Raw genomic sequence first — 9,878 nt, forward strand, 5'->3', positions numbered from 1 at the left:
AGGAGGGAGTCAGGAATAGAAGCTCTGAGCCCTTGTGAGCACTGTCAGCAGGACTCTGGTTGACCCTCCTGAGGGAGAAAATTGGCTGTATGCAGACTGAATGAATGAAGATGAGGAAGAACTTTCTAACACATTCCTAACAATTCAACTCCAAAGATGAAATGACTTTGAGAGGCAGTAATTGTGTGAGCTGTCCTAATCCTTTAAGGAATGGATTCAAGCCTTGGATGGAAAGATGGTATTTTTGAAGGGTGGTGGAGGATATGGAAAATTTGGAAGAGATAATGCCATCAATTAGGAATTCATTTGACTACAGGAAACAAGTTCAAAACAATGGCTTCCCAATATGGATGCTTATTTCTTTCTCTCATAAAAGGATAAAGTAAAAATGGTAAAGATGGGAAGTCCGGGGCAGTGGTCACTCTCCTGGCTAGTTCACGTCCTTCTGATTCACGTCCACCTCCCCTATGGTGCAGCACTCATCCGAGTGGCCACAAAAAGTTGGCCATCATACCCACATTGCAGGAAGCAAGGCTGCAGAGAGAGAAACGGAACGGTGAACAGACAAAGAGGAGGGAGCAAGTTCAGTTCAGTTCAGTTCAGTCGCTCAGTCGTGTCCGACTCTCCACGACCCCATGAATCACAGCACGCCAGGCCTCCCTGTCCATCACCAACTCCCAGAGTTCACTCAAACTCATGTCCACAGAGTTGGTGATGCCATCTAGCCATCTCATTCTCTGTCGTCCCCTTCTCCTCCCGCCAACCTTTCCCAGCATCAGAGTCTTTTCCAGTGAGTCAACTCATCGCATGAGGTGGCCAAAGTATTGGAGTTTCAGCTTTAGCATCAATCCTTCCAATGAACACCCAGGATTGATCTCCTTTAGAATGGACTGGTTGGATCTTCTTGCAGTCCAAGGGACTCTCAAGAGTCTTCTCCAACACCACAGTTCAAAAGCATCGATTCTTCGGCAATCAGCTTTCTTCACAGTCCAACTCTCACATCCATACATGACCATGGGAAAAACCATAGCCTTGACTAGACGGACCTTGGTTGGCAAAGTAATGTCTCTGCTTTTTAATATACTATCAAGGTTGGTCATAACTTTCCTTCCAAGGAGTAAGCGTCTCTTAATTTCATGGCTGCAACCAGCATCTGCAGTGATTTTGGAGTCCCAAAAAATAAAGTCTGACACTGTTTCCACTGTTTTTCCATCTATTTCCCATGAAGTGATGGGACCAGATGCCATGATCTTTGTTTTCTGAATGTTGAGCTTCAAGTCAACCTTTTCACTCTCCTCTTTCACTTTCATCAAGAGGCTTTTGAGTTCCTCTTCACTTTCTGCCATAAGGGTAGTGTCATCTGCATATCTGAGATTATTGATATTTCTCCCAGCAATCTTGATTCCAGCTTGTGCTTCTTCCAGCCCAGCATTCCTCATGATGTACTCTCCATATAAGTTAAATAAGCAAGGTGACAATACACAACCTTGACGTACTCCTTTTCCTATTTGGAACCAGTCTGTTGTTCCATGTACAGTTCTGAATGTTGCTTCCTGACCAGCATACAGGTTTCTTAAGAGACGGGAGGGAGCAAAGGAAGCCGCAAAGCTGCCGCATCTTACTGGCCAGAACTCAGTCACAGGGCATACCTAGTGGCGGAGAGGGGAATGAAATGCAGTCTTCATTTTAGGGAGCCATTAGCGTGCGCGTGCGCACTCACTCATGTCCCATTTTGCAACCCGAGGGACTGTAGCCCATCTGGCTCCTCTATCCATGGAATTTTCCACTCCAAGAATACTGGAGTAGATTGCCATATCCTCCTCCAGACTCACGTCACTTGCGTCTCCTGCTTTGGCAAGCAGACCACTGAGCCACCTGGGAAGCCCGTTGTGTTAAGTCGCTTCAGTCGTGTCTGACTCTTTGCCACCCTATGGACTGTAGCCCGCCAGGTTTCTCTGCCCACGGAGATTCTCCAGGCAAGAATACTGAACCGAATTGCCATGCCCTTCTCCAGGGGGGTCTTCCTGACCCAGGGATCAAACCTGTGTCTCTAAGGTGAAGCCCCTTAGGTAGCCATGGTTCTAGCTAATAAATCCTTTGGTGGAAGGAGGGAATCAAGGTTGAGGAGCAATCAGCATGTTTCTGATATCCTTCGGTTCCAAAAGTCCATAAGCTTGTGATTCTTGACCTTATATCACTGTAACTAAGGTCCAAACCCTTACTTTTGACCCAGAGTGGGTATCTGAATGGAATAGGACAGGTTAAGACTGCTAAGGGAAGGCAGGACGGATCACAGAAATGCTGTATCGGAGAGGGTACTGCCTCTCTCTTCTCCATGCTGAGTGCCAACTCGATATTTGGAAGCCTCTCAGCAGGAACCCATGAGCTCAGCAACCTACAAAATTGCCTTTCCTTGAGGTAATGAAACTTTCTATAGTTTTTTGTGGTCCATGTGCAGGTTGGAAAAGAATTTCCAGACATGAAGCAGAATGAGAGGAGAATAAAATTTATTAGAGTGGGAGATGCTGTTAGAACAGTGCGCTGGCTCAAGGGAGAGTGGAACCCTTTTGCAGGCTCAGTTCAGTTCAGTTCAGTTGCTCAGTCATGTCCGACTCTTTGCAACCCCGTGAATCACAGCACGCAAGGCCTCCCTGTCCATCACCAACTCCCGGAGTTCACTCAAACTCATGTCCATCGAGTCGGTGATGCCATTGAGCCATCTCATTCTCTGTCGTCCCCTTCTCCTCCCGCCCCCAATCCCTCCCAGCATCAGAGTCTTTTCCAGTGAGTCAACTCTGCATGAGGTGGCCAAAGTATTGGAGTTTCAGCTTTAGCATCAGTCCTTCCAATGAACACCCAGGATTGATCTCTTTTAGAATGGACTGGTTGGAACTCCTTGCAGTCCAAGGGACTCTCAAGAGTCTTCTCCAGCACCACAATTCAAAAGCATCAATTCTTCGGCAATCAGCTTTCTTCACAGTCCAACTCTCACATCCATACATGACCACTGGAAAAACCATAGCCTTGACTAGACGGACCTTTGTTGGCAAAGCAATGTCTCTGCTTTTTAATATACTATCTAGGTTGGTCATAACTTTTGCAGGCTAGCAGCCAATTTTTATAGTCTCAAGACAGAGAAAATTGCTACCAGAATGGTGGCATTAGGATGACCAGAATGGTCATCCTGTAGGGTAGATAATAGGGTGGGTATTTTACCTAATATTGGGTCAGAAAGCTCGCCAGTTTTGATTCAGAGGCTCATGGCAGCAGTTGCTGTGGGGCTCGGTCAGTTCCAGAGATTTTTATCATGTGACCTTGGGATAGAGCTTCCACACCTGTGACCTTGGTATATGGCTCCACATTGTTGGCTTACATAGGTGGGCGATTTACAAAACACACACTTGAAGGATGTTTCCATATTTATGCCAAAATGGGGGTGAAGCTGTGCTCCACTATGTCAGGAAACAGCACTGGATTTTACTGCCGTGTGAAGGGATCCATTCTGGAATTTAGAATCGGGAAAATGCTTATCTCTAGCTGAGCTCACATGATTTTCTTTCTCTGTAACACATCAGATAACATAGTTGCCCTCTGTTGTGTGTGCTGTCTTAGCATTTTGACTCCCCTTCCTTTGGTAACGTCACCAGCTTTTATTTGGGCAACACCCCATTCCAACTCCCCACCCCAGCTTCCAGTCCATGTGGTTCTGCTGGGGCTGGTTCTACCTTCTCTTCTCCTCCAGGGGGAAGGCACGATGTGCAGGCCTGGATAATTGAAGTCACAGTGATTGCTTCCTGAATTGGATTATGATTCACTCTGGGATGTTTACATGACACCCTTGAGACTTTTGCTGATATTATTGACGAATGGGAGAAGTACATGCTTTCCACTGGGGGCTTTAAGCTGATAAGACAAATCTGAAGTTGCTGGTGGCCATCTTTGCACCTTGTAGAAAGAGCTTGCTCGAGAATGAGGGAATGAGACAACACAGAATACGGCAGCAACACGTTCCTGATGACACGAGTGAGCCTCTGAGGCCAGCCTATCCCTAAATTTCCCAGTGTTTCCCTAAATTTCCCTATGTGTGAGTCAATACAGTCTCTCTCTCTCAGACTTCCCTGTAGCTCAAACGGTAAAGAATCTGCCTGCCATGCAGGAGACGAGGGTTTGATTCCTGGGTTGGGAAGTTCCTCTGGAGAAGGGAATGGCAATCCACTCCAGTATTCTTGCCTGGAGAATCCCATGGACACAGAAGCCTGGTGGGCTACAGTCTGCGGGGACGCGAAGAGTCAGACACGACTGAGCGACTAACACACAGACACAGTCTCTCTCTCTTTTTTTTTTGCTTTAGCCAGTTTGAACTCAGTTCCCATCACTTACAAATGAAATAGTCCTCAGTTATATACTAACCAAACTACAATTCTGCCTGAAAGTGGAGATAAGAGTTTTGTGATTAAGAATGCTAAGGTACCAAAGATGCTTGATTTACCTGCTGCTCAGTTTCTTTCATAGGAAATGTGTTGGGAGCTAATGAGCATGCCAGCTGTGGCAGAGTGCCTGCAAAAGTGATTGCCAATGATTCCTCTCATCCCTATGCACGGGTGACACTCTTCCCGTTGGGTAGTGAAATCCGTTTTTCTCCTCTTAAACCACGAATCTTGGTTTGTTTTATGAGTGGCTTTGACCCATACAATGTGATTTCAGGGATGCTGTGATAGTTCCAGGCTTAGGCCTTAAGAGGACTGGAGGCTTTTGCTTTTGCTCTTACAACCTGAGCTGCTATATAAAGAAGTCTGGCTAACCTGCTAGATAGATCATGTGAGAGAGCAGGTCTAGGCAGCCCCAGATGTTCTAGGCACCACAGTGGAGACACTAAGCATATGAGGGGAGCCATCTTGGACATTTAGCCCCAGGCAAGCAGAGCAGAGAACAGGAAGTGTGGTACATTCCTGATGACATTACTTGAGCCTCTAGATTTAGGCATGCCTGAAGGCAGTCAGTCCAATTGGATGCAGCTGAATGCAGTAGCTGAAACTCCAATGCTTTGGCCACCTGATGCAAAGAACTGACTCATTGGAAAAGACCCTGATGTTGGGAAATATTGAAGGCGGGAGGAGAAGGGGACGACAGAGGATGAGATGGTTGGATGGCATCACTGACTCGATGGACATGAGTTTGAGCAAGCTCCGGAACTTGGTGATGGACAGGGAGGCCTAGCGTGCTGCAGTCCATGGGGTTGCAAAGAGTCGAACATGACTGAGTGACTGAACTGAACTGAATTGAATGCAGTAGACTGAGTAGTCCCAACACCAAATAGAGACCAAATAGAGCCCAGATGAGTCCACCCAAACCTAAGGATCACAAAAAAGAACAAATTGCTGCTTTTTTTTTTGCCACGAAGCATGCGGGAACTTAGTTCCCTGACCAGGGGTCAAACCCGTGCCCACTGCTGTGTAACTGTCAAGTCCTAACCACTGGACCACCAGGGGACTCCCTCTAAGCGCTGCTTTAAGTCATTAAGTTTTAAGTCAGTTTGCTACACAGCAATAGCTGACTGAAATGCCCACTTGAGCAACTTTAAAATATCAGGATGTGTTACTGGGTATTTTGTTTGAATGAAGGCCTTTTTGAGAGATGGTGGTGGGAAAGGTCAAGACTACGGGTTAGGTGAGTGGAGTCTGAGAATTGAGACTCTAGGACGATGAGGAGAGGAACTCTGCTTTTCAGTGGCTGGGAACTCAAATGGTGGGAGAGAGAGGCCAAGGTCAAGGTTTCAGCTCAAGAGGCTGACTGATGGTGGATGGGAAGGCAAGTGCAGAGGGATGGTCATGAGGTCATGATCTTGGGGCTCTGAAATCACAGATCATTGGGTCCTTACAAGGTTAGAAGGCCCAGGGCCGGAGAAACAAGGGCTATGCTTTTAATGCTTCTATCCTCTTGTTTTTCTTTTTCATTATCCTGTTTTATTTAGGATTTAACCTTCTAAATCATCTCAAACCCCCTTTGAAAGTGGGTGGGAGGCAATGGCTCACAGTCTTCTGAGAGCTGAGATTAACCCTGGAACCCAACATGAGGGACCAGACAGCCCCCTGGCTCCACTGGCTTTTCTTGGGAAAGGGCCTCAGGTGTGTGAATGTGTGACTGTGAGTGAGTGTATAAGTGTACAAGTTGTGTCTGTGAGTACTTGTGAGAGCTGGGTGAAAAAAATGGGTGTGTGCTTGTATATGCTTGAGAGTATGAATGTGTGTGAGTTATGCGTGTACACAAGTGTGAGTATGAAGAAAGTTGGGTGAAACTGGATGTGCATTCGTGTGTGCAAGCGTGTTTGTGTGAACACGTGTGAGTGTGATCATGAACTGTGTGTTGGTGCGATATGAATGTGTTTGTGTGTATCAGTTGGGTGTGATTTGGGTGGAAATGCGTGTTAATGTGAGTGTGTTGAGACCATGCTGATGGGAAAATAGGAGTGTGTGTCCGTGTGTAGGTTAAGTCCATCCCCATCACAGCAACAGCGTGATCTTCAGAAAATCTAGTTTTCTGGATTGGCTCACAGAAAAAGAAAGTGCTGGGTGTGAGCTGCTTCTAGAACCAGCCCCCGACCCCACCCTGTGACCCTTCCCCGACAGACTGTCCCGGCAGCCACCCCGCCCCCCTCTGCCCTCGGGTCCCCTTCCGCACGCTGACAATAGCCCCTGCGTGGCCGGGCCCCAGCCCCAAGGCTTCTCTGCCCCTCCGGGCATAGGAGAGTGATGAGGGGTTGGCCGCGCCGGGGCCGAGATCCAAGAGAGTGCCGCTGCGCCAGAGGCCCTTGTGAAACTTTTTCCTGACAGCAGTGAGGCTGAAAACCCCCAGGCCTCCGCCTTCGTGGACTGACGAGGTCACGGCTCCCTTGCGCTGGGATCCCGCTCTCTGCCGCCCTCTTCTGGGCGTCCGTCGCGGGCGGAACGCACCGCACCCCACCTGCTTCGCTGCCACACCGGGTTCAGGGGAACGCTTTCCAAGGCCTAGGATCCGAGTTTATTGTCTCGGATGCTTATTGCAGGTCTGACACTCGCTGGATGCCAGGAAGAGAAAATGAATGTATACATTGGTTGACTAGTCGAAGGGGAAACTGAGGCCCAGGTGGGGGAACCCAGTGAGCTGGTTGCTCATGCAGAATGCATACTAGCAAGTGCTCAAGGCTTGCCCTCCTGTAGCTTCATGGACGGAGAAGGCGAGGGCACCCCACTCCAGTATTCTTGCCTGGAAAATCCCATGATCGGAGGAGCCTGGTAGGCTGTCAGAGTCTGACACGACTGAAGTGACTTAGCAGCAGCAGCACCTTCATGGATACGGGGAGGCGGGCGAGTCCTGGCGTTTTCCTACTCAGCATGAACCTTTCTTAGCTCACTGGGCTGCCCTACTAGTTGGAGCAACTGGGCCACAGTGGGGAAGTAGGCGGTGGGGGAGCGGAACCCAGCCTGCCTCTTCTGGGCACCCAGGCCAGTCCTACAGTGACTTTGCTGAGCTGGCTGCCCACGCCCGGGCGCACAGTGATGCTGACGCAGACGCACCCGGGAGCCTACGGGTACGTGTGTGTGTGTGTGTGTGTGTTGGGGGTGGGGCGGGGGAACTAGGCGCGTCCACCCCACCCACTGCCTCTGCTATAGAGTCATTATCCCTCGGGGTAGAGGGAGACACCGAGAGGCTGAGTTGCCAAAGGCCACTCCAGGTGTCCAAGCCTCTCCCACCAGACCCAGGAGCTCCCCAGGGGGCTCGTTTGCTCTCACCGGCTGCCCTGGGCGAGTCCCTCCAGTGAGACAGGGCCACCTGGTTTCCAGCCTGGGGCTCCCAGAGGTAGCCCACTCCCTTCTCTACTAGTTACTCAATGTAGACAAAGGGGAAGCACAGAGAAGCAGAAAGAAAGCAAAACCACCTGAGGTACCAACCCAGTGATCAGCCCCACTCCCCAAATAGCCCATTCACTCTGCTGTTGCTGGAGTCTAAATGAATTCCTCCCCTTCCACCTTCTCCAGGACTGAACCTCTCCTTCCTGACCTCTCTGGGCAGCCTCACCCAGTCCACCCAGCCACTGTCACTTGAACTCAGATTGTTCCCACCCCAAGGATAGACCTCTGTGCCCTCCCTCCTGTTCTCTCTTCCCCCATATTATCCCTGCCTCCATGATGGCCCAGGCGCCCTGTGAGGCCGTAGGGTCTAAGGTCTCACTTCTAAGTGAGATGACTGGGTCAGCCACTCTCCTGCTGTGAAAACTGCCCTGGGTCCCAGGCAGACAAGAGAAGTTCTCAGATAGATTAGTCTGGCCTTCAAGGCTCCACCAATCCTGCCTAACACCACCCCAGCCATTATTCCTTCCCACTGCATGTCTACAGAAACGGTTAGTTTCCTTTTGGGCTGGCTTCCCCTGACGTTTTGTGATCTAAGTGAGCAGGAGCTGCGTCCACTTTATTTCTATGTCCCCAGGGCTTAGCCAAGGGCCTGGCACAGTGTGGCCTCTCAGTAAATGTTCACTGGAAGGAACATAACTGGTTGGGGCAAACCAATTCACTCCTATTAGTAATAATAAGAAGCTTTTAGTCAGCATGTATTATGTCCAGGCATCGTACTGTATGCATTACAAGAATTGCTCATTGTCCTTAGAACTACTTTCTAAGATGATGGTATTATTTTATTCACTTATTTATATTTTGACTGCACAGCTTGTGGGATCTTAGTTCCCCCACCAGGAATTGAACCCAGGCCCTTGACAGTGACAGCACAGAGTCCTAACCACTGGACTACCAGGGAATTCTCTAGTTCAGTTCAGTTCAGTCACTCAGTCGTGTCCGACTCTCCGCGACCCCATGAATCACAGCACTCCAGGCCTCCCTGTCCATTACCAACTCCCAGAGTTCACTCAAACTCATGTCCACAGAGTTGGTGATGCCATCTAGCCATCTCATTCTCTGTCGTCCCCTTCTCCTCCCGCCAACCTTTCCCAGCATCAGAGTCTTTTCCAGTGAGTCAACTCGTCGCATGAGGTGGCCAAAGTATTGGAGTTTCAGCTTTAGCATCAGTCCTTCCAATGAACACCCAGGATTGGTCTCCTTTAGTGGACTGGTTGGATCTCCTTGCAGTCCAAGGGACTCTCAAGAGTCTTCTCCAGCACCACAGTTCAAAAGCATCAATTCTTAAAGCGATCAGCTTTAAGGGGATGCTATTATAATATCCATTTTCCAGATAAGAGAACTGAGGCCGAGAGATACTAAGTGCTTTGATCAAATTTATATCCAGGATTCTACCCAAGCCCATGACCTGCTGTCCTAGCCTGTTGGGGTTGTCTGCTTCTGCCTTGTAGGCACACTGGCTTCCTGCTCCCTTTTCCCACACTCCTTCGTCTGGGCCCAGAGTCTCTTCCATTCTGCCTGCTCTTCAGGCTCAGCCCCAGGCCCTCGGCAGTGCAGGGTGCGGCTCTGACGAGTCTCAGGTGCCTGGCGCAGTGGCTGAGTGTGCCAAGGAGGCTCCAGGAATGTTTCTGTAGCGAACAGGAACACCTCTGTCATAGGTCTCAACAAGATCCAACAGGTCAGTTTTAGGTCCTGAAACAAGTTTCTGACGTGAGCTTGAACTGATGCAGCACTGGAGAGATCTGGCTTGGGAATCTTGGTCCAGGTACAAGTCCAGACTCTATGTGACTCTGGGCAATGAGCTTGGCCACGCTGAGCCTCAGCTTCCACATTTGTACGGGCATGAGAATATCCACTTCACAGTGTCTTTGGGAAGATGAACTGTGAGCTGGCATGGGAAGGCACTTCCTAAGCTCCAGAACTGCTAATGGAGGATGAGGGGATAGTGTTGCCTTGTGGGACTGGGATTGGCAGAGGCCTAGATTGGAGGCT

Source organism: Moschus berezovskii, chromosome 8 (genome assembly GCF_049115385.1).
Source record: "Moschus berezovskii isolate FMDL1 chromosome 8, NW_MosBer_1.0, whole genome shotgun sequence".
Taxonomy (NCBI): Eukaryota; Metazoa; Chordata; class Mammalia; order Artiodactyla; family Moschidae; genus Moschus; species Moschus berezovskii.